This window comes from Lithobates pipiens, unplaced genomic scaffold (genome assembly GCF_037356315.1).
Source record: "Lithobates pipiens isolate NorthernLeopardFrog02 unplaced genomic scaffold, aLitPip1_a1.2 Scaffold_47, whole genome shotgun sequence".
Taxonomy (NCBI): Eukaryota; Metazoa; Chordata; class Amphibia; order Anura; family Ranidae; genus Lithobates; species Lithobates pipiens.
This window is the reverse complement of record NW_027507871.1, coordinates 754,966-781,076: the sequence shown is the minus strand read 5'-3', so window position 1 is coordinate 781,076 and position 26,111 is coordinate 754,966.

Sequence of the window (26,111 nt, the reverse complement as noted above, 5' to 3'; positions counted from 1 at the left end):
AGGATTCAGTGGATGGTGGAAGGAGTCGTTGGAGAAGTCACGGGATGTGGGAGGAGTCAGTTGGTGGTGGGAGGAGTCAGTTGATGGTGGGAGGAGTCACAGGGTGGTGGGAGGAGTCACACGATGATGACAGCAGTCAGTGGATGGTGGGAGGAGCCACGGGGTGGTGGGAGGAGTCACGCAGTGGGAGGAGTCAGTTGATGGTGGGAGGAGTCACTGGGTGGTGGGAGGAGCCACATGATGGTGGGAGGAGTCAGTGGATGGTGGGAGGAGCCACGCGATGAGAGGAGTCAGTGGATGGTGGGAGGAGTCACATGATGGTGGGAGGCGTTACGGGATAGTGTGAGGAGCTATGCGATGGAGGGAGGAGTCACTGGATGGTGGGAGGAGACAGGAGATGGTGGGAGGAGTCACACAATGGTGGGTGGAGTCACACGATGGGAGGAGTCAGTGGGTGGTGGGAGGAGTCACTGGATGGTGGGAGGAGTCACACAGTGGGAGGAGTCAGTGGATGTTGGGAGGAGCCACGCCATGGAGGGCACCTGATGTAAGGGGCACTGTTATGGGGCACCTGATGTAAGGGGCACTCTGTTGGGGGCACCTGATGTAAGGGGCACTCTTATGGCGGCACCTGATGTAAGGTGGTTCTATTACTTACAATGTGGATGTGATTGGCTGACGTTTGTGTTCTTTCTTTGTCTTCCATCTTGTTTCGGGTACAGATAGTTGTTGGTGGAAGGACGGAATAAAAGGGTCCAGCCAGTGAAGGGGGAAGAGCTCAGAGTAATGGAGAAGAGGAGTGTCCTGCAAGGCAGAATCCGGGGCTCAGAGAAGACCGCTCACCATCAACATCTCCAAGGCCAACACACCACTGGAAGCTCTGAGGATCAGCACTAAACAGCTGCCCCGCTAGGAGGTAAAGCCTAACCTACTAACAATGTCTTTGCTACAAGTCACCCCCCAGTATCTGCTGATACCCCACATAGTTACAGGTCACCCTCCATTCTACCCATACTCTAGGCCACCCTCTGGCCCAGTCTGTAAATACTACAGATCACCAGTTATCAGGACCATCAATAGGGGGTACAGGCAGCACTTCCCATTGGGTCAGCAGGTGGTGGAACAGAAGCTGTCTGTGGATAGGTGGGGGCTGTCAGGTCAGCTTTCCAGTGCCCCATCATTTCTAATGGCAGCCCAGTCTTCGTCCGGAGGGTTCAATATTGAGTTTGCCCTTTGCAGCTATAACAGGTTCACCTCTTCTGGAAAGGCCGTCCACAAGGTTTAGGAGGGTGTCTATGGAAATGTTTGACCATTCTTCCAGAAGAACTTTTGTGAGTTCAGGCACTGATGTTGGACGAGAAGGCCTACCTCGCAGTCTCCGATCTAATTCATCCTAAAGGTGTTCTATGGGGTTGAGGTAAGGACTCTGTGCAGGCCAGTCAAGTACCTCCACTCCAAACTCGCTCATCCATGTCTTTATGGACCTTGCTTTGTGCACTGGTGAGCAATCATGTTGGAACAGGAAGAGGCCGTCCCCAAACTGTTCCCACAAAGTTGGGAGCATGAAATTGTCCAAAATGTCTTGGTATGCTGACGCCTTAAGAGTTCCCTTCACTGGAACTAAGGGGCCAAGTCCAACCTCTGAAAAGCAACCCCCCCACCATAATCCCCTCTCCGACACCATAATCCCCCCTCTGACACCATAATCTCCCCTCCCCCCACTCCATAATCTCCCCTCCCCCCACTCCATAATCTCCCCTCCCCCAACTCCATAATCTCCCCTCTGACACCATAATCTCCCCTCCCCCCACTCCATAATCTCTCCTCCCCCCACTCCATAATCCCCCCTCTGACATCATAATCTCCCCTCCCCCCACTCCATAATCTCCCCTCCCCAACTCCATAATCTCCCCTCTGACACCATAATCTCCCCTCCCCCACTCCATAATCTCCCCTCCCCCCACTCCATAATCTCCCCTCCCCCAACTCCATAATCTCCCCTCCGACACCATAATCCCCCCTCCCCCCTCCGACACCATAATCCCCCCACTCCATAATCCCCCCTCCACCAATTGGTTTGGACCAGCGCACAAAGACATTAATGGCTGTGTGTTGAGTTATTTGGAGGGGACAGGAAATGTACACTGTTATACAAGCTGTACACTCACTACTTTACATTTTAGAAGAAGAAGAAATGTGACTGAGGGGTGTACTTACTTTTGTCACATACTGTATATTTACCTAGAAAAATGGTGAGGTGTTCTATACTTATTTTACCCGCTGCTACCCACCTCAATACCAGGCACTTACACCCCCTTCCTGTACACACCAATTTTCAGCTTTCAGCGCTCTCACAGTTTGAATGACAATTACTCATACAACACTCTACCCATATGAAACTTGCGTCCTTTTTTCCACACAAATAGACCTTTCTTTTGGTGGTATTTAATCACTAGTGGGGTTTTTATTTTTGTGCTATAAATTAAAAAAATTTGTTTCTGTCATAAAATTTTTCTAATTAGTAATTATGGGGGGTGTGGGGTGTATGGAGGTGGGAGGTATGTACATGAGGGGTGCGGAGTGTACGGAGGTGGGAGGTATGTACATGAGAGGTGCGGAGTGTATGGAGGTGGGAGGTATGTACATGAGGGGTGTGGAGTGTATGGAGGTCGGAGGTATGTACATGAGGGGTGTGGAGTGTATGGAGGTAGGAGGTATGTACATGAGAGGGGTGTGGAGTGTATGGAGGTGGGAGGTATGTACATGAGAGGGGTGTGGAGTGTATGGAGGTGGGAGGTATGTACATGAGAGGGGTGTGGGGTGTATGGAGGTGGAAGGTATGTACATGAGAGGGGTGTGGAGTGTATGGAGGTGGGAGGTATGTACATGAGGGGTGTGGAGTGTATGGAGGTGGGAGGTATGTACATGAGGGGTGTGGAGTGTATGGAGGTGGGAGGTATGTACATGAGGGGTGCGGAGTGTACGGAGGTGGGAGGTATGTACATGAGGGGTGTGGAGTGTATGGAGGTGGGAGATATGTACATGAGGGGTGTGCAGTGTATGGAGGTGGGAGATATGTACATGAGGGGTGTGGAGTGTATGGAGGTGGGAGGTATGTACATGAGATGGGTGCGGAGTGTATGGAGGTAGGAGGTATGTACATGAGGGGTGCGGAGTGTACGGAGGTGGGAGGTATGTACATGAGAGGTGCGGAGTGTATGGAGGTGGGAGGTATGTACACGAGGGGTGTGGAGTGTATGGAGGTGGAAGGTATGTACATGAGAGGGGTGTGGAGTGTATGGAGATGGGAGGTATGTACATGAGAGGGGTGTGGAGTGTATGGAGGTGGGAGGTATGTACATGAGGGGTGTGGAGTGTATGGAGGTGGGAGGTATGTATATGAGGGGTGTGGAGTGTATGGAGGTGGGAGGTATGTACATGAGGGGTGTGGAGTGTATGGAGGTGGGAGGTATGTATATGAGGGGTGTGGAGTGTATGGAGGTGGGAGGTATGTACATGAGAGGGGTGTGGAGTGTATGGAGGTGGGAGGTATGTACATGAGAGGGGTGTGGAGTGTATGGAGGTGGGAGGTATGTACATGAGGGGTGTGGAGTGTATGGAGGTGGGAGGTATGTACATGAGGGGTGTGGAGTGTATGGAGGTGGGAGGTATGTACATGAGGGGTGTGGAGTGGACTGGTATGTCCCTGCACAAAATGACATTTCTAAAGGAATAAAAGTCATTTAAAACTGCTTGCGGCTTTAATGTAATGTCTGGTCCCGGCAATATGGATGAAAATCATTGAGAACAAAGGCATGGGTACCCCGCCCCCTAGCCCATTACCAGCCCCTTTGGGTCTTGTATGGACATTAAGGAGAACCGCACACCCAAATTATAAAAAGGAAAGGCCTGAGGCCCCCAGGCCCTATATACTCAGAACAGCAGTATACAGGCGGTCCAAACAAGACAGGGACTGTGTAGGTTTGTTATTAAGTAGAATCTGTTTGTAATTTTTAACTGGTACATTTTTAAAGTGTAGCTCCAGCCAAAAAATCTATTTTTAAGCTTTTTGGAAAACATAGGGAAGGGTTATCACCCCTGTATAATTTGTTTTGCTGTCTGTGCGCACCTGTTCAGAAGATTTCACCTCACTTTCTGTCCCAATGACAATTGGATTGTTAAAATTTGGGTTTTTTTGTGAAACAAGGAACTCTTACAGGAGAGAATTTCCCTTCCTAGGGGTAGATTTCCTCTCACTTCCTGTTGTCTCCTTCTGTTTGAAAGTAGGAGTTGTTTGTAAGTTGGATGTTTGAAAGTAGGGGCCTGCTCTATATACTCAAAATATAAACGCAAAAATGTGGGCCTTAGGTGTTGGTGTTGCCACAACACTGTAATCCCTCACAGTTACTCTGGGTGGGCGCAGGAACGGGCCCTGCTGTGAAATATTAGATCAAGAATTGTAATTACATGCCCCTGAACAGGGGCAGAAAAATTGGGCCTTAGGCACTGGTGCCACAACACTGCAACCCCTTACAGTTACTCTAGTTGGGGCACAGGAATGAGCCCTGCTGCAAAGTATTGCATCAAAAATTGGCCTGTGACCAATTATGGCTCTCTTCGCTGACGCCGCTGTGAGTGGCCAAAGCATGCGGGTCATCGTGCATGCTTGGCCAATCATCAGCCAGCAATGCACTGCTATGACGCAGTGCATTATGGGCCGTGACACGCCGCTCTAATTTGGCACCAACGGACCATAATGTTCGATCTTCCTCTTGAAATCGAAGCTCATCCCTAGTGGTGAAGTATGGGGCAAGATTCCTCACCCTGCTGCCATTCCTCATTATATTTCTTAGAAAAAAGAAGAAAAAAAACACATACAAAGACAATTAAGGTGCGACCAATCTTTATTGGAGATAAATCTATAGATGGAAATGATTGTCGGGCTTCGGAGAACAGTGACGGTTGAACTAGGACTCCTCAAAGGCAGGGCCTTTTTACACTAAGCCTAAACCTTAAGATGATTCAGAGGAAGGCGAAAACCCCCCCGGCCAGATGGGCTCCAAGGGGGGGAAAAATTCCTTCCTGACCCCCTAAGGCGATCGGATTGTCCCTGAATCATCAGTCTAGGGTGCCCAGTTCATCTCATATAGAGAAAAAAACCATACATAGAACCATACAGAACATATGTATTGCAGGTATGTATGCAATAAAACACACCTACCTGCTTGTTCACAATCATCTTTGGGGCTCATTCAGAATATATGCATTGAGCATCCGCACAGATCAGCGCCCCCACACTGATCAGTGCCTCCGCCCGCCGCACCGATTCCTTATGTTTTCTGTGCCCAGCCCCCTACAGGAGGACTGGTGGTACCCCCTTATTGGTGGCCCTGGTGGTGGTATGTAGACATGCTGTGTATGATGGTATGCATGGTGCTATATACGCAGGTATGTATGCAATAAAACACACTTGCATGCTTGTTTACAATCATCTTTGGGGATCATTCAGAATATATGCATTGAGCATCCGCACAGATCAGTGCCTCCCCCACTGATCAGTGCATCCGCCCGCCGCACCGATTCCTCATGTTTTCTGTGCCCAGCCCCTACAGGAGAACCAGTGGTACCCCCTTATTGGTGGCCCCGATGGTGGTATGTTTGGTACTAGGTAGGCATGCTGAGTATGGTGGTATGTATGGCCCTATGTATACATTCTATGTATGGTTCTATGTATGGTGTAGGGAGATCATTGCCAGTGTGCCACAATTATCTCACTCAGTACTGCTTGTGTTACCGTCTCACAGCAGGCAAATCTCTTTTGAGGTCAAATACCCTCGGTTGGTGGTGACGAGGCTCTTCCTTCAAATGGTGATGAGGAGGCCCTCTATTAATGTCATTGCCCCTCGGATGGTGGTGACGAGGCTCTTCCTTCAAATGTTGCTGACGTGGCCCTCTGTTAATGTCATTGCCCCTCGGTTGGTGGTGACGAGGCTCTTCCATCAAATGGGGCTGACAAGGCCCTCTGTTAATGTCATTGCCCCTTGGATGGTGGTGACGAGGCTCTTCCTTCAAATGGGGCTGACGAGGCCCTCTGTTAATGTCATTGCCCCTTGGATGGTGCTGACGAGGCTCTTCCTTCAAATGGGGCTGACGAGGCCCTCTGTTAATGTCATTGCCCCTCGGTTGGTGGTGACGAGGCTCTTCCTTCAAATGGGGCTGACGAGGCCCTCTGTTAATGTCATTGCCCCTCGGTTGGTGGTGACGAGGCTCTTCCTTCAAATGGGGCTGATGAGGCCCTCTGTTAATGTCATTGCCCCTTGGATGGTGCCGACGAGGCTCTTCCTTCAAATGGTGATGAGGAGGCCCTCTGTTAATGTCATTGCCCCTTGGATGGTGCTGACGAGGCTCTTCCTTCAAATGGGGCTGACGAGGCCCTCTGTTAATGTCATTGCCCCTTGGATGGTGCTGACGAGGCTCTTCCTTCAAATGGGGCTGACGAGGCCCTCTGTTAATGTCATTGCACCTTGGATGGTGCTGATGAGGCCCTCTGTTAATGTCATTGCCCCTTGGATGGTGCTGACGAGGCCCTCTGTTAATGTCATTGCCCCTTGGATGGTGCTGACGAGGCCCTCTGTTAATGTCATTGCCCCTTGGATGGTGCTGACGAGGCTCTGTGTTAATGTTATTGCCCCTCGGATGGTGGCGACGAGGCTCTGGGTTGATACTGGTTTTCCAGTGGTGAGTATTAGGCCACTGGCTGCAATTCACATTCTCGCTCAGGTAGGAGAAGCCCTCAAATCTCTCCTGCCGGTGTGGAACCTCATCTCTCCCAAAGTCTTCATTTTTAATGAAAGCATCCCCTGGAATTCCTTCCCCCAGGTCTTCCTCATGCATCTGGAAAGAGAAAAAAGTATTTTGTCAATGTTTCTGATCGATAGGGAAATAATCCCTAGAAATCCCCCCATTGTGCTGGGACTCCTCCCGTATACTTACATGTCGATTTGGAAATGGTGGGCGTGAGTTCCCTTTCTCTAGCTCCTTCCAGTCCACCTTGCTGAAGTAGGGGTGTTCTCTGATGTCTCTTACTAGACTCATCCGCAGCTCTTGGTCTTTACATAGGAACTGTAAAAAGGAACAAAATATAATAAGATACACTGGAATAACATGAACAATCTATGAACAATGTAATATTTGATTCTGATTCTCTCTATTATTTTGCCTTCTGACCTGCTACTACATCCTGATTGGATTGGATGGTAGCATGGGGCCTTATTTGTGTCATATTAGTTCAGAATAGTTATTAAAGGAAAGAAACATCAGATATTTTGCAATTAAATGTGAATTAGGAATGTATTAAAAAAGAGATTTCTATGAAATCTGCACCTGCCATGATTTTTCTTATGACTCTGGCAGTCCCAGGGGAGTTCTATATGTTGTCTGTGCACGGAATGTCCCCAGAAATTGAATTCAATGTGTGCGATTGGCCCCATCACTATCCAATGGAACCACCCGGACCGTAAATTAAAAAGGGCTGCTTCTTTCCTTATGACAGGGGAAGGCAGATCCTTCCATTAAGCAGTCAGCTTGCTGAAAGTACAGCTATGACCTCCATCGATATGTGATGGTAAGAAGGTGGAACCATGTTTAATAAAATCCTAATAAGATATAATGTATGCAACAGGGATAGAACATTGTCACTTAAAAGGTGTAAAATTTCTATGTATACTTACCATCTCTATGACGTCACGGAGATACGGGTTCATGCTATCTGGATAATGCGGTTCCCTTGTGGTCACGATCTTCACTTCTTCCTCTGCGGACTCCCTGCCGGTCAGAAATGGATGTCTGCCGAAAGCCATCTTATACACGATTATTCCCAGAGAGAAATAATCAGCCGCTCCGAAGTATGGAATGTTTTGAAGGGCCTGTAGAAACATAAAGAGAAAAAGAAGGATGAGCTGATTGTTGGGTAGAGGACGGAGACGACTCAATGCTGATATATGGGATCTATGAATCCTCCCAGGACTCCTAAAATTGTGCTCAAAAGACCTCAAACCAAGGCGGAGCTTGTGAATATTGGAGGTGGGGCTTTAGGTCTCACAGAGACACAAAAGGAAATTGGCTGAAATCTTCCAAATTGAGGTAAATTTCACCAGAACAGGTGTGCCCGTTGAAGGTTTCTCCTCCCCTCGTGTTCTGGGGAAAGATCTAAAACTCTAACTTTCTTTCTCAATGACAATGGTCACCAATACAAACCAATGGGGACAAATACCCCTGGAATATTGTTCCAGCCTGGAAACCCACTGAAACCAACCAGGTCACCAGTAAAGAAATTCTTAATTTAGTGAAAAATTACCTCCCTTTAGCTTATCTCTATATCCCATTATAACAAATATTACAATTAGGTCTAATATCAGGTGGAAAGCAAGTATCTTACCTCTGGCGACAAGTACCCTGGTGTTCCCGATTGTCCTTGAATCCTGCTGGACTCCGTGACGCCCATACGTGCCAAGCCGAAATCGGCTATTTTGATGTGTCCAACGTTATCCAAAAGAATATTTGCAGGCTTGAGGTCTCTGTGGATGATCTCCCTAGAATGCAGAAACTGCAGACCACAGATCATTTCTGCTATGAAGTATCTGATGGGGGAAAGAGATAGAGGAATTAGCATCACAAATCATCACAGAGTAATGAAATCTAAAGATGAAATGACTTCCCCCTGTAATACATAGGGGTTTGGATGGACGAGGCTCAGGTGAAGGGGCTGACTACATCACTGGCTGTGGTCAGTCACCCCCGACTCCAGAGTGACCCGTTCATTGATCTTACCTTATGGTGCCCCCAGGAAATGGAGCTACTGCCATGGCACGATGGAGATCCCCTCTGGTCACACATTCCAGGACAAAGGCGAGATGATTCTGTGTGAACACAAGAGATAAAGTTTACATTATAGACATGCAGGATTTCATTTTGTGGAGGAATAGACAGACACACTTAATTTAGGAAAACCGGACAGAGGAACTAAGTAGGCCGCCATTACTGGACTGTTCTTATTGCAATGCTACTTCTGTCTGGTCTGGTAAAGAAATTGGAAGGTGAAAAGACTTACCTTTGTCTGGAACGTTCCAAACAGATGTGTAATAAATGGACACTCCCTGGCTACTTTCAGCACGTCACGTTCTAAGAAAACCATATCACTATCGTCTTCATAATGAATAAATTCTGTCTTTTCCACAAGTTTAACCGCCAGCTTCTGGTCAATGGCGGGATGAGAGGCCAAGATCACCTGCGAACTGGCCCCCTTTCCAAGGACTCCATAACAGGTCATGTGTTCAAAGGAGAGTACACATGACTGGTCCTTGGTGACCACGCTGGATGGTACTTGTGAGGCGATCTCATGGTGTGTGCTGCGGATGGATGGATTGTCTAGGTCGCACTCTGGGGGAGTAGCCACGTCTTGGTCGCACTCTGGTGGAGGGGCCACGTCTTGGTCGCACTCTGGTGGAGGGGCCACGTCTTGGTCGCACTCCGGTGGAGGGGCCACGTCTTGGTCGCACTCCGGTGGAGGGGCCACGTCTTGGTCACACTCCGGTGGAGTGGCCACGCCTTGGTCGCACTCCGGTGGAGTGGCCACGCCTTGGTCGCACTCCGGTGGAGTGGCCACGCCTTGGTCGCACAGCGGTGGAGTGGCCATGCCTTGGTCGCACTCCGGTAGAGTGGACACGTCCTGGTCGCACTCCGGTGGAGTGGACACGTCCTGGTCGCATTCCGGTGGAGTGGACAGGTCCTGGTCGCACTCCGGTGGAGTGGCCACGCCCTGGTCGCACTCCGGTGGAGTGGCCACGCCTTGGTCGCACTCCGGTGGAGTGGCCACGTCCTGGTCGCACTCCGGTGGAGTGGCCACGTCCTGGTCGCACTCCGGTGGAGTGGACACGTCCTGGTCGCACTCCGGTGGAGTGGACACGCCCTGGTCGCACTCCGGTGGAGTGGACACGTCCTGGTCGCACTCCGGGGGAGTGGCCAGGTCCTGGTCGCACTCCGGTGGAGTGGCCAGGTCCTGGTCGCACTCCGGTGGAGTGGCCAGGTCCTGGTCGCACTCCGGTGGAGTGGCCAGGTCCTGGTCGCACTCCGGTGGAGTGGACACGTCCTGGTCGCACTCCGGTGGAGTGGCCAGGTCCTGGTCGCACTCCGGTGGAGTGGACACGTCCTGGTCGCACTCCGTTGAAGTGGACACGTCCTGGTCGCACTCCGGTGGAGTGGACACGTGCTGGTCGCACTCCGGTGGAGTGGCCAGGTCCTGGTCGCACTCCGGTGGAGTGGACACGTCCTGGTCGCACTCCGGTGGAGTGGACACGTCCTGGTCGCACTCCGGTGGAGTGGCCAGGTCCTGGTCGCACTCCGGTGGAGTGGCCAGGTCCTGGTCGCACTCCGGTGGAGTGGACACGTCCTGGTCGCACTCCGGTGGAGTGGACATGTCCTGGTCGCACTCCGGTGGAGTGGCCAGGTCCTGGTCGCACTCCGGTGGAGTGGACACGTCCTGGTCGCACTCCGGTGGAGTGGACACGTCCTGGTCGCACTCCGGTGGAGTGGACACATGCTGGTCGCACTCCGGTGGAGTGGCCAGGTCCTGGTCGCACTCCGGTGGAGTGGACACGTCCTGGTCGCACTCCGGTGGAGTGGACACGTCCTGGTCGCACTCCGGTGGAGTGGCCAGGTCCTGGTCGCACTCCGGTGGAGTGGACAGGTCCTGGTCGCACTCCGGTGGAGTGGACACGTCCTGGTCGCACTCCGGTGGAGTGGACACGTCCTGGTCGCACTCCGGTGGTGTGGCCAGGTCCTGGTCGCACTCCGGTGGAGTGGACACGTCCTGGTCGCACTCCGGTGGAGTGGCCAGGTCCTGGTCGCACTCCGGTGGAGTGGCCAGGTCCTGGTCGCACTCCGGTGGAGTGGACACGTCCTGGTCGCACTCCGGTGGAGTGGACACGTCCTGGTCGCACTCCGGTGGAGTGGACACGTCCGGGTCGCACTGTGGTGTGCAGTCAATACCGCGTACACCTACAATAAAAAAAGAGAGGAATTAGATTTAGCACCTTCACCTACATTTCATATATTTTTCTTTGTAGAACATCAAATTATGGAGAGAAGAGATGAAAACGCTGGTGCCAGAGACCATGAATAAACTCTACAGGACAGGGACACAAGGAGGACTAATGTTGTACTTTGTATAAAAATGCTGGTTGCCTGCCACTCATCCCGACCCACTGGCTGGCAATAATGGCATGAAAAATCAGAGGGGCTGGTTGTACCCAGCCCGTAATCCGCCTGCCCATACATGGTTAGAATCTTGGCTGGTCCTTGCTTAGCCGGGTGAGATTGGAAGTGTCTATGGCCGGCTTTAGGAGCGCAGACACTTCTAATGACAGCACTTGGGGTAAAGGCATAGTGCATATTAAAATGCTGATGGATAATGAATTAGTGCGGTTTTATTTGTGTTGGTTTTGTCCGTCTGTCTGGCCTTGTTTACAAGGGTGATGAGGCCCATATAACATGAACGGGACGTTTCTACAACATCTGTATCTTCCAGGTGCTGCATGTAGGCAGTCCATTGACAATGAGTAGAACGCACAGCTGCACGCACGCAGCCACTATACCACTACGGGAGGTTTATGCTTTGCGCCTGGGTGTTAGCGGTACTGGCACTAACCTAGCGCTGCCTGGAGCGACGCAGACCCTGACCCTAAAACCTAATTGATATCACCCGCCGGGTGATCAGGGGGTTAAACCTTTATTGGGTAATAAATGGTGGGTGCCCTGATGCTATAAAAAACAAACTAACCAGAGTCACCCGTAACACTTATACGGTGATCAGTGGTGAAAGGGTTAACTAGGGGCAATCAGGGGGTTCAAATTTTTATTAGGTAGTATATGGGGGTCCCTGGCGCTATATAAAAACCTGACGGGGAACCTAAATAACTAACTGGCTAACCAGCGTCACCAGCGACACTTATACTGTGATCGCTGGTGAAAGGGTTAACTAGGGGCAATTGGGTAGTATATGGGGGTACCTAGCACTATAAAAACCTGGCGGTGAACCTAAAAAAATAACTAGCTACCTAGCGACACTAATGCAGCGATCAGAAAAATGATCGCTTAGTGACACTGGCAAAAGGGGGTGAAAGGGTTAACTAGCAGCAATCAGGGGGTTAAAACCATTATTGGGTAGTATATCGGGGTACCTAGCGCTATAAAAACCTGGCGGTGAACCTAAAAAAATAACTAGCTACCTAGCGACACTAGCGACACTGATGCAGCGATCAGAAAAATGATCGCTTAGTGACACTGGCAAAAGGGGGTGAAAGGGTTAACTAGCGCCAATCAGGGGGTTAAAACCATTATTGGGTAGTATATCGGGGTACCTAGCGCTATAAAAACCTGGCGGTGAACCTAAAAAAATAACTAGCTACCTAGCGACACTAATGCAGCGATCAGAAAAACGATCGCTTAGTGACACTGGCAAAAGGGGGTGAAAGGGTTAACTAGCGGCAATCGGGGGTTAAAACCATTATTGGGTAGTATATCGGGGTACCTAGCGATATAAAAACCTGGCGGTGAACCTAAAAAAATAACTAGCTACCTAGCGACACTAGCGAAACATGCAGCGATCAGAAAAACGATCGCTTAGTGACACTGGCAAAAGGGGGTGAAAGGGTTAACTCTAGGGGCAATCAGGGGGTTAAATCTTTATTGGGGGGTGGTGGGGGCTACCCTGGACCTAACACTAACTGTCCTGACAGTTTTTACTGTCACAACTGACACTGAATGCAGTGATCAGTAAATAAATGATCAATGCAATCAGTGACACTGTGACTGGGGGGGAGGGGGGGCGGGGGTTTGTGTGCCTGTGTGTACCTACATGTCAGTGTAGTGTTGGTGCACACTTACTTTTTGTCTTCTCCTCGTAGTCCGGTCAAAAAGACCGCCCGAGGAGAATGACATCACTTTCTCCTTCCTGTGTAAACAATACACAGTGGGAGGAAGCTTCCCATTGGCCAGGAGCGATCCAGAGGGGGTGGCCGAAAACCAACGGCCATCCCCTCATCACGGATCGCTCCTGGAGCGAACCGGACCGTGGTATCCAGCGGGAGGGGGTCCGATCGGACCCCCCACCCGCTGGAAGGCAGGCACGTACATGTACGTGCTTGTGCCTGCCTGTGCCATTGTAATGACGTACATTGGCAATACGACGGTCCTTAAGTGGTTAATTCATAAACCGAAGCAGAGAAAACACAGCTTACTATGCTTCAGTTATGAATGAACACAGTGAGTGATCAGTACCGATCACTCATTGTGTTCATTTAGAAAAGTAAGGGCTGGTAAATGACATATTTACCAGCCCCTTTATCTGAAGATCCTCCAGTCAGCGGGAGAGAAGAGGAGGGAAGCCAGCAGCGCTGTGGGGGGGGGGGTTATTGCTTTAATTGTTTTTCTCATGTCTCATGTCTGAGTTTTGCCTAAGGCCTCACAAAGCCTAGAGCCGCCTCTGGGGGCGGCATTATCTGCACTGCCCTTGGGGGGGGGGGCGGCATTATCCGCACTGCCCATGGGGGGGGCGGCATTATCCGCACTGCCCATGGGGGGGGCGGCATTATCCGCACTGCCCATGGGGGGGGCATTATCCGCACTGCCCATGGGGGGGCGGCATTATCCGCACTGCCCATGGGGGGGGGGCGGCATTATCAGCACTGCCCATGGGGGGGGCGGCATTATCCGCACTGCCCATGGGGGGGGGGCGGCATTATCCGCACTGCCCATGGGGGGGGGCGGCATTATCCGCACTGCCCATGGGGGGGCGGCATTATCCGCACTGCCCATGGGGGGGGCGGCATTACCTGCACTGCCCATGGGGGGGGCGGCATTACCTGCACTGCCCATGGGGGGGGCGGCATTATCCGCACTGCCCATGGGGGGGGCGGCATTATCCGCACTGCCCATGGGGGGGCGGCATTATCCGCACTGCCCATGGGGGGGGCATTATCCGCACTGCCCATGGGGAGGTGGCATTGGGGGGCACTGAACCAATTGGCACCTTTGTTTTGTTTTTTGTGGGTTTACAACCACTTTAAATATTGCTTATAAATGTGTGTTTATTAGGATTGTACAATAAGTACATGGGTTGTGTGTATGTCAGGGGTTGACAAATTTGCTTTGAATTTAGGAGCCAGTTTTTGTTTTTCTAGAGTGGTATGGATTGTCAGCTCCCGGGGTAAGGCCACTCATTTTCACCCCCTATCCCTAACTCACAATGGAGCACCCAGTCAATAACTCCATTGAAACGCTGGTACATCAGGGTTATGGGCTGACCAGAAAGAGAGTAAGGCTGGCAACAGATGGAACTGGCTGGCACTGGCAGGTGGCACTGGTTGGCATTGGCAGGTGACACTGGTTTGGAACTGGCAGGTGACACTGGTTTGGAACTGGCAGGTGACACTGGTTTGGAACTGGCAGGTGACACTGGTTTGAAACTGGCAGGTGACACCGGTTTGGAACTGGCAGGTGGCACTATTGGCACTGATTGGCAGGTGGCACTGGTTTGGAAGTGGCAGGTGGCCCTGGTTGGCGGTGGCACTAGTTGTCACTGGCAGATGGCACTGATTGGTGGTGGCACTGGTTGGTGTTGGCAGGTGGCACAGATTGGCGGTGGCGCTGGCAGGTGGCACTGGCAGGTTTCACTCGGAGCACTCTGTTACTGAAATGTAACAGAGGAGCTGTCAGAATTGAGCTTAAAGCAGAGCTCCACCCTAAAGTGTACCTTCCGCTCATTGGAACCCTCCCCCCCTCCGGCGCCACAATTGGCACCTTTCAGGGGGGAGGGGGGTGCAGGTACCTGTACAGTACAGGTATCTGCACCCACTTCCAGCGTAGATTCTGCAGAATCCACGCCCCTTTCCGAAGGTCCCCCACTGCCTGCTGGGAAACACACGGATCCCAGAGACAGCGGGGACCATTCTTATTGCGCAGCGCGACTCGCGCATGCGCAGTAGGGAACCGGGAAATGAAGCCGAAAGGCTCCACTTCCTGATTCCCATACCCAAGATGGCGGCGGCAGCACCCGAGAGACGATCGAGAGATCGGCTTCGGGTGCCGACATCGCGGGCGCGCTGGGCGGGTAAGTGTCATTATTTTAAAAGTCAGCAGCTGCAGTATTTGTAGCTGCTGACTTTTAAAAAGAAAAAATGGCGGACTCCCGCTTTAATATCGGAATGGGCGGGACCCGGCCGGGGTGTGAAGCTGACCAGTAACAGAGAGGCGGTGTAGTGTCATATTTTGCTCCCCATCATACAATGTTCCGGAAGTGACGCTGCGGCCAGAAATTTAGCACTGCGCATGCGCCATGCGTTCCAAACACTTGCGCCATGCGTTCCAAATGATTTGCGACAATGCAGACCAGTGAAACCGTCAGATAATGTCAGAGAAGTGAGGGGAGGTAATCCCCTCCCTGAGCCACAGTTACCCGCTCTCTCTCCGCCGCTCTCCGCTCTGTCTAAAGTTAATGTCACGATTACCTCCCCTCACTCCCGTGACATTATCTGACGCTTTCACTGAACTACATTGTCGGAAATCCTCTGGAACGCATGGTGCAAGCATTTGGAACGCATCGCGCATGCGCAGTGCAAAATTTCCGGCCGCAACGTCCCTTCCGGAGCGTTCTATGATGGGGAGCAAAATATGACACTACAGCGGATATGTCAGATTTGAGCTTGAGTCGAGGTGGGCGGGCCCCGCTCGGGGGGGGAGGGTCCCGGCCGGGTGGGCGGGACTCAGCAGCTATCAAACACCGGCCAACGATTGGGCTGCTTAAGAAAAGAGGCGCGGCCACATACACGTAGCGGCCCGCCCAGATTCCATTGGCTGGTGTTTGATAGCTGCTGGGTCCCGCCCACCCTGGCCGGGTCCCGCCCACCCCGGCCGGTTCCCTCCCACACAGACATAAAGCTGAAATCTCTCCTTTGCTTGTCAGTGTCACACACAGTGCGCAGCCGCAGAGTGTGGAGGAGGGGGGAGGGGGGGCAGTCATTGTTAATAGTGATAGTGAGTGGGCTGGTGGCAGCTTAGGCGCCAGGTTGTGATTTCTGGTGGCATTGGTGACCTGGCGCCTGGGGTTTGTGGAGCCCTGGTGTATGTCTTGTGTTGATTGTAACTAAAAAATGTCATAAAAAAGGACTTGATTTAAAAAATATGAAAAAAAACATATGTACCTATGGGAATGTGACCCCAAAAATTTTTTTGGGAAAAAAAAAAAAAAAATTATGAAAAAAAAAAATTTTTTGAAAAAAAAAATGTTTTTTGAAAAAAAAAAAAATATGAAGAAAATAATATATTTTGAAAAAAAAAAGTGAAAAAAAAATTTTTTTGGAAAAAAAAAAAAAATAATTTATAAAAAAAAAAAATCTTTGAATAAAAACACTTACCAATCTCAGTGTCTGTATCCCGGTGATGTTTATTGGCTTTACAGCCGGAACCGAAACATCGAACGACGGCTCTGAAACAGCCGCGCACAAACGCTCGGGTCCTCTTCAGCTTGGAGGGCTTTTTGGTTGGGGTATCTGCAGGCTGGTCACTGACACCTCCTACCATGGCCCTTCCTTTGCTGGGTTTCTCTTTGATGTTTTTCAGAGAAACAATCTGATTACATTTAAATCGGTTCATTATTAAGAATAAAGAAACTCGCTTTAAATGTATGACAACAAATATTGCAATGAAATTGAATTGACCGAAATCAAATCCAATAATATCACAAGGTATCTCTCAGGAGAGATAAAAGCCAACCTCACTTGTCAGTGGACAGTCAACTTCTGATGAATTCTGCCCCAGCGTCTGAATATATAGGGGGACTCAGCCAATGAAATCACAGCGACTTTGGCTCAGCCAATCACAGCGACTTTGGCTCAGCCAATCACAGCGACTTTGGCTCAGCCAATCACAGTGACTTTGGCTCAGCCAATCACAGTGACTTTGGCTCAGCCAATGAAATCACAGTGCAGTCATGTGACTTTTTTTTTTTGAAAAATTAACTGACGATTTTTCTTAAAGGAGCCAGTATACGGATGTAATAGGGATATACGGCTCCTGGAAGAACATGTTATTGTGAATGAGATTTAACCCTTACAGTCCCATGGCTGAAATAAAGATCTCTATTATGATAACATTGTGAATGGAGCCTTAGAAATCCTCTCCGCACATCAAATCTTTTCATTTCTTTTATTTTATCATTATTACACACCAATTATTTCTCCATGAGGGGGGGAGGGGTGATGAGCCTCACGCTGCTCCCCGGGGCCGCCCGCCGTGTGACGATCCGTACCGCGCTCTACCAACCAATCACAATTGATAACGGAAGTGACGTTCAGTCGCAGCCATCTTACTATACCCCGCACTCCTCTATAGTAAGCATACACTGAGAAGGCGGACATCTTGTTACACCCACCGGAGTTTGATGCATAAATAGAGTATTTAGAAATCGGAATGTTTGGATGTTACATTTTAAAAGCCGCGGCAAACCTGCCCACCTCACACGTTTACTAATGTGACAGAAAACTCTGAGTTCAGTCCGTGGGATTTCACCATATAACCTCCGATTTTGTGTTTTATAAAAAGTGTAAAATGCAAAACTCTGGTGGGTGTAACAAGATGTCCGCCTCCCCCCCCCCCTTCTCGGTCTATCCTCACAGTGGAGGAGTGCGGGGTGTAGCAAGATGGCGGCGACGGATCGTCACTTCCGTTACTAATTCTAAGGGGTCGCGGAATCTGACGGAACACCGGAGCCAGCGCTGCAGCGGTCAGTCCGCCCGATTCTCTTGTATGAAATCTTCACTCTCCACCCTTTGTCTCTCAGCTCCTCCCCTATCACACAGGCTCCACCCTCCTCGCACTCATCTCCGTGGTAACCGTACACTGCAGGGGGAGGAGATAAGAGACACAGCCCCACCCCTCATTCCTCCTCTCTGTTTACTAATATGGAGGCGTCCAATCAGCGGCGGGACAAGTGACCAGCAAGGAAGGTGGGGCCGGTAGCGGAAGGGGCGGGGCAGGGATTGAAACGCACAGTGTCTGGTAGTCATGATCATCTCTCGCCAGGTGAGACCCCGAAGTATCGAGGGGGAGGGGGAGTGTCCACTATAGAGGGTCCCCCTCCCCCAACACACACAGAGGACCAATCATAGGCTGAGCTCTACGTGTCGGTGCTCTTCGATGAGGTGGGGGTGTATTTCTCGGAGGGGGAGGGGTGTAATGAGGAGTATTGATGGGAGGTTCTCTGTCGCTCTTCAGGTGTCGGTGCTCTTCGATGAGGTGGGGTGAATTTCTCGGAGGAGGAGGGGTGTAGTCTGGAGGAGTATTGATGGGATGTTAGGGGATGGGATGTTGTTAGGGGGCACACTTTAGTGGCACTGGTAGGTGACACTGATGAGGCATGGGTAGGGGGCACACTTTAGTGGCACTGGTAGGTGACACTGATGAGGCACGGGTAGGGGGCACACTTTAGTGGCACTGGTAGGTGACACTGATGAGGCACGGGTAGGGGGCACACTTTAGTGACACTGGTAGGTGACACTGATGAGGCACGGGTAGGGGGCACACTTTAGTGGCACTGGTAGGTGACACTGATGAGGCACGGGTAGGGGGCACACTTTAGTGACACTGGTAGGTGACACTGATGAGGCACGGGTAGGGGGCACACTTTAGTGGCACTGGTAGGTGACACTGATGAGGCACGGGTAGGGGGCACACTTTAGTGGCACTGGTAGGTGACACTGATGAGGCACGGGTAGGGGGGCACACTTTAGTGGCACTGGTAGGTGACACTGATGAGGCACGGGTAGGGGGCACACTTTAGTGGCACTGGTAGGTGACACTGATGAGGCACGGGTAGGGGGCACACTTTAGTGGCACTGGTAGGTGACACTGATGAGGCACGGGTAGGGGGCACACTTTAGTGGCACTGGTAGGTGACACTGATGAGGCACGGGTAGGGGGCACACTTTAGTGGCACTGGTAGGTGACACTGATGAGGCACGGGTAGGGGGCACACTTTAGTGACACTGGTAGGTGACACTGATGAGGCACGGGTAGGGGGCACACTTTAGTGACACTGGTAGGTGACACTGATGAGGCACGGGTAGGGGGCATACTTTAGTGGCACTGGTAGGTGACACTGATGAGGCACGGGTAGGGGGGCACACTTTAGTGGCACTGGTAGGTGACACTGATGAGGCACGGGTAGGGGGCACACTTTAGTGGCACTGGTAGGTGACACTGATGAGGCACGGGTAGGGGGCACAGACTAGCGGCACTGGTAGGTGACACTGATGAGGCACGGGTAGGGGGCACACTTTAGTGGCACTGGTAGGTGACACTGATGAGGCACGGGTAGGGGGCACACTTTAGTGGCACTGGTAGGTGACACTGATGAGGCACGGGTAGGGGGCACACTTTAGCGGCACTGGTAGGTGACACTGATGAGGCACGGGTAGGGAGCACACTTTAGTGACACTGGTAGGTGACAATGATGAGGCACCGGTAGGGGGCACAGACTAGCGGCACTGATGGGCACATATTGGGACCGATGTCCCTGTAACAGAAGCTGGTTACTGGCTGCTTTATTTTCTCCTTCCGCTGATTGTGAGAATAAAAAAGCAGATAATCGGCTTCTGTTTACTTCCGTGATCAGCTGTTGGCTGAGAGCTGATCATGTGATAAAGTGCCGCAGCGATTGGCTCTTTACCCTGTTCTGTGATCAGCTGAGTGGGAAGAACTCGATGATTGGAGAGCGCGCCGCAGGGGGCACGTGAGCGGCACCATCACGGGAGGACATCTGTGGTCTCCCTCCCACCACCGGAAGGCCGCGCTGTAACAGTCTTTCTATAGCGCCGGTGGAAAGTAGTTAACGGCTTGCCGACCAGCCGCCGCGGTTGTACTGCGGAAACGCGGCTCTGCGAATCGCCGTCATGTTACGTTGCTTCCATATTCAGCCACTAGGGGCGCGCGTGCTCGTCCATGAAACCGATGCCATCACCCGGAGAACAGCGATCTGTGTGTTTCTTATCTGAGGGGAGAAGAGACAGATCATCTGTTCACACAGAGTATGAAGAGCCATCTGTCATCTCCCCTACACAGTCCCCTCCCCCCCTTCAGTTAGAACATGTAGTAGAGGACGCATTAACCCCTTGATCGCCCCCTAGTGTTAACCCCTTCCCTGCCAGTGACATGTTTACAGTAATTGATGCATATTTATAGCATTGATCGCTGTATAAATGCCAATAGTCCCAAAAAATGTGTCAAAATTGTCCGACGTGTCCGCCATGTTGCCGTCCCGGTAAAAGTTGCAAGTCGCCGGCATTACTAGTAAAAATAATAAAATAATAAATATGCCATAACTATCCCTATTTTGTAGACACTTTACCTTTTGCGTAAACCAATCAATATACACTTATTGATTTTTTTTTTCTACAAAAATATGTAGAATACGTGTCGGCCTAAACTGGGGAAAAAATATTTTTTATATATCTTTGGGGGATATTTATTATAGCAAAAAGTAAAAAAAACATTGCTTTGTTTTATTTTTTGTTTTCAAAATTGTCGCTTTTTTTGTTTATAACGCAAAAAAGAAAAAATGAAGAGGCGATTAAATACCTCCAAAAGAAAGCTCTATTTGTGGTGGGGGGGGGGGCATTTATTTATTTATTTATTTTTGGATGCTACGTCACCCAACTGCATAATGGTCAGTTAAAGCGACGCAGTGCTGAATTGCAAAAAGTTCTCTGGTCAGGAGGGGGGGTAAAATCTTTCGGGGCTGAAGCGGTTAAAGTGGTTGTAAAAAGAAAAAGCACCTGGGTGCAGCAGCCCCCTCCTTATACTTACCTGAGCCAGTAATGTGCAGGAGGTCAGTGGCTCTCCCGGGTCTCTTCTCATTCATTGGCTCTGTATACTGTCAATCTGAGATAATGAGAGGGGGGGGGCTGAGCTGCACTCTGTGACTGGGCACACCGAGCAATAACTTGGGATGGAGCCCTGCTCAGGTGCCCCCCAGAGCAAGCAGCTGGGAAGGTCTGTAATTATGAACTGGTAATAACGGGAAGAACTACTCATGAAAGAGACCTTTCAGATGGTGAGTTGGGCGGGGGGCGGTAAAAACAGGCATCTGATGTAGTTTTGCAGTCTGGATGTTTGGGACTGAGCAGTATAGAGGTATATAGTGTAAGCTTTGTGCTGTCAGTGTGATCTCCCGCCCCGGGATTGGAGAGGTCTGTGCTGCTCACATAACATTGTCTCGCCTCTTCTGGCTGATTTCTGAGGTGCTGCGGCCCGATTCCTCCCATGATCACAATTAGGGTTGTCACCTTTTCTTCACGTCAAACCCAAACACTTGATCGGTGCACACCAATTTTTATTATAGTATAAACTATAGATATATTTTGGTATTAAATAATATTTCTAATCATATGAAGTTAATAACAAGAGTCCCCCTTTACGTCAGAGTCCACGGAGTCCCCCTTTTATATCTGAACTCACAGAGTTCCCTTTCACTCTAAGGGGGGACTCTGCAGACTCTGATGTAAGGGAGAATTCTGGGGACTCTAACATAAGGGATGCTCTGGGAACCCTGATTTAAGGGGGGACACTGAGAACACTGATGTATGGAGAGAACCCTGATTTACCTTAGTGTACTCTCTCAGAGGCAGGAGAGAGAAGGGGTAGACTTCAGACACGGAGGGATGGTGAGCTCACTCACCCTTTGGAAGTCAGCACCTCTCATCCAAATGTATCTGAGGCTGCTGGGCTTCAAATTTTCGGCCCCCACTTTCCTTTTTCTGAGGCACAGCACCAGGCATTGGAATGTGGGCAGACAAAGAGGAGTAGGGGGTGGGGGGAAGAGGTGCAGATTGAGCCCTCTCTCCTCTCCTGTCTGTGTGTGTTTTGTTGGGGAAGAGGGAATTGTTAGTGCTGGCTTTGGGCTGTGTGAAAGAGAGTGTTACAGACACTCTCAGCTTAGACAACTGCAGCCAGCAACCCAGCTGGGAGGCCATAGTACAGTTTAAATAATGTGTCTGGGTCTCAGACAGTCTGAAACCCGGACACATGATTCCAAACCCGAACTGTCCGGGTGAATCCTGGACAGGTGGCAACCCTAATCACAATAGTCTCTCTAGGGCTGAAACAACTAATCCATTATGAAATGAATCGATTCCTATTTTCATAATCGATGAATCGGCCGGTAACCTAATGGGTTAAAAAAACCTAAAATGAGCCCTTTATAATACAAAGATAGCAAATAATCGCTACTATAAATATTCCTGTCACTGTTCTAAAGTAAAAAATGAGCCCCTTTCAGTAGTGATTATCGGCTTTTTCTACTATAAAGGGCTCATTTTAGTTTTTTAGTTTTTAACCCCATTATGTTACTAAACGCGTTAGACCCGGTTCACATCTATGCGTTTTTGGTGCTTTTTGCAGAAATGCACTGCAGTTCATTTCCATGGTTTCCTATGGGACACGTTCACATCTGAAAGGGGCGGGGACTTTTAAACGCAAAATAATGCTTTATTGGTTCAATATACTTCAATGGAGAAGCTGCAGAAAAGCGTGTCATGTGTTTTTGCAGCAATTTGTGTGCCCAAAAAAAATGTAAAAATACAAATTGCAGAAAAATCACGTGCGCAAAAATCAAAACGCACAGCAAAAGGCACTGCAGAAACAGATCAAAAGCAAACTGCATAGGTGTGTACCGAGCCTTGTGCTGACCACACCGATCAATTTTCAGATGAGAATATTCAGACTAAAAATCTTTCTACATTCGCTGAATGAAAGAATTTTGTTTGAAATTTTCACTTGTTTTTAAAATGAAGGTAATATCTGAATGAAAACCACATCCACTGTCTGAAAATTCCTTCCACTAAGACCTTTTCTGTTATTTCTACATTTTCCCCTCACTGTGGTTGAAAATGAACGTCAATTTGATCCACATTTTTTTTTTAAGGTTATTAAGCGATTAATCGGCCAACTAATGGATGGTGAAAATAATGGTTAGTTGCAGCCCTAATTCTCTCCCAGTGTTGCTGGGAGAAACCTTGAAACACAACGTACATCCTCCAAGCTAATGAAGCCAATCCTCTTTTATTCACAGATGTGTCCATCACCAACGTTCGCCATCCCAGCTTCACCATTCATGCAGAAGTTTGCTTATGGAACCCGTGTCAGCGTTTACCTGATGAAAAGGTCAGCTCAGCATTCATCATCTTGTTTTGTCGGAGAATAAAGGTGGGGGGAGGGGGAGAATGTTCCAAAATAGATGACAAAGTAGGACGTGTTACTAGTCAGCAAATCTAGGACAGGTAAGTCCTGCATATTGGTGACTACATATCGGAAGTGAAGGCCGGGTTCACACTTGTGGGAATTGGATGAGGGTTTCCCCGCATCCATTTCACATGACGGGAGAGTGTGACCGGCTGTCATTGGAGCCGCTTCACACATCTCCGGGGCGGCTACAGAGCGCACTGCAGAAGGGTCCGGTGTGTCTTTGGCTGTTTTCAGGTCTGAATTGAGGCAAAATTCTGCCCCCCCCCCCCATAAAAAACGGAGAACAGGGGCGCTCCACAAACCGTGTGAACCCAGCCTTAAATCGGAGCTCCGCCCAAAAGGGATGTACTGCTTTTACCACCCCCCATTCTGCTTGGGCAGAAGTTCTCACCCCTCCCCCCTGCGATTTTCTGGGAAACGTCACAGGTCCCAGAAGATTGCATGACCTGTGGAGAGGCAGCCGCCTTTTCCAGGCTTTACTGTCTCAGGGCCGCTCTGTGCAGTTAAGTAGTATAACATGTTCTTCTAAAGTCTGTGGTTTTTTGTTTATTGAAAAACATAATTTTAAGGTTCAAAGCAAGTTTCTCGGCCCCCTAGTATTTCTGGCTGTGGCCAATGTAAGTAAGGGCTAATCATTTATGTAGAATTTACAGAAGCAGCTGGGACTGGTGTCTAGCTATGGGGAGGAGTGGAGGATCAGCCCTGCTTTAACCACTTAAGGACCGCCTCGCGCCAATATATACGTCGGCAGAATGGCACGGCTGGACACAATCACGTACCGGTACGTGATTCTTTAAGTGCCCAGCCGTGGGTCGGGAGCGCGCGGCTGGCTCCCGACCCGGTCCTGTGATCTGTGGCCGCGGGACCAGCGGACCCGATCGCCGCTGGTGTCCCGCGATCGGGTCACAGAGCTGAAGGAGGAGGAGAGGTCTGTGTAAACAAGCCTCTCCCCGTGCTTCCCTGAGGGGCTGTCACCGATCGTCTCTTGTTCTGGGCGCGTCTCCGATCTCAGTAAAGAAACATCGGCTCTTTACCCATGTGATCAGCTGTGTCCAATCATATGTAAACAAGGAAATGGCAGTTATCTGCTTGACTCTCTCACTGAAAGAGTGGGAGGAGAGAGCCGATCAGCAGCATTTCCTCACAGGGGAGACCTGTACATATCATCGGTGCCGCCTCATCTGTACCCCATCGGTGCCCCCTCATCTGTGCCCCATCGGTGTCGCCTCATCTGTGCCCCATCGGTGCCGCCTCATCTGTGCCCCATCTGTACCCCATCGGTGCCGCCTCATCTGTACCCCATCGGTGCCGCCTCATCTGTACCCCATCGGTGCCGCCTCATCTGTGCCCCATCTGTACCCCATCGGTGCCGCCTCATCTGTACCCCATCGGTGCAGGAGAAAAATGACTTATTTACAACATTTTCTAACAGAAACAGACTTTTTTTTGTTTGTTTGTTTTACAATATTTGGTCTTGAGTATTGAGGTGGTTAATGGCCCCTTTTCATATCCACCAAATCCTCTACAATTCTGCGGCAGTGCTTAGTATTATTCTTAAAATCAATCCCTGTGTCCCCATGGAGCTCCTTGGATTTCAGGCCCCTAAATGTGTCACATCTTCTTCTGTCTAATGGACAACGAAGCTCTTGATTCGAATGTCAAATGCTAGTTTGTACTGGTCCGAGGAGCTGGCATTTTACAGCTGTGTGATGGGAGGAAGATGATTTTCTTTTTCTTTAAACTCCCATCAAGTAGGGCTATGTGGTAGACTTTAAATTCTGATTCTGATTGTGCCGTCTGTAATCAATAACTGTTCATCTCCATTCTCTGTCCAGAGGAATCCTTCATGGATGACTTTGATGAGGGCGCTTATTACGAAGCTTTGGGCACGAGACCGGCACTTAACATGGACAAGCTGGATGAGTCCTACCAGAAGGTGATTGAATTGTTCTTCGTGTGCACCAGCGAGAACCCCAAGGAACGGCCTTCTGCACCTCCAATTGTGGAGGCCTTGGAAGCGCAGGGGGTCAAGTAGTCATTTAGAATTCTGTTTAAAGGTTTCTGTTGGAATGGTTTTAATGTTTTTAACTATGAGAAGGCAGCTTTGTGTTGCTGTAATGTTTTCTAGAATGGTAGATTAGAGCAATGGTGAGCTCTGCTCTTCATCAGAGGTACTAATGCTGCCATATGAGGCTAGAAGTAAACTCAGCAGTTATGTCCCACGTAGCAGGTCCCTGACATCATGTATGTCATTCCAATGTGAAAGTATTGCTGGCCTTGCTGTATATAGCACTGAGGCACACAAACCTACCTCTAGCCAATGATGGTGCCACCTTTTGGAGTCTTCCTGAAGACACTTCTGCTGCCCCCATCCATCATGGTCACATCCTATAAGGCACATGCCCAGCCCAGCTTTTATTTTAGAATAACTGTGGCAACCAGGTATTACAAGGGTGTTTGGGTGCTGGAGGTAGGGTTTGATTTGTACAAAACCTAAACGTGATACAAGGTGCACTTTCATATGGGGGGAAAGTGTAAATGGAGAGTTTACTTCCCACTTTACCTCCAGCAACCCCTTTGCAGTTCTCTACACATAACTGCAGCAAACAGCCCTCAAGTACCTATTGACTTATGTAAGCTGCCCTAAGGTCCTACCAGGCTGCTGTATGCCAGATACTTCTAGTTCTGAGCCATGGTTGGGATTTCTTTGTAAATCTGAGACATTGATTGGCTGCTCAGACCAAGGAAGATACTTTTTG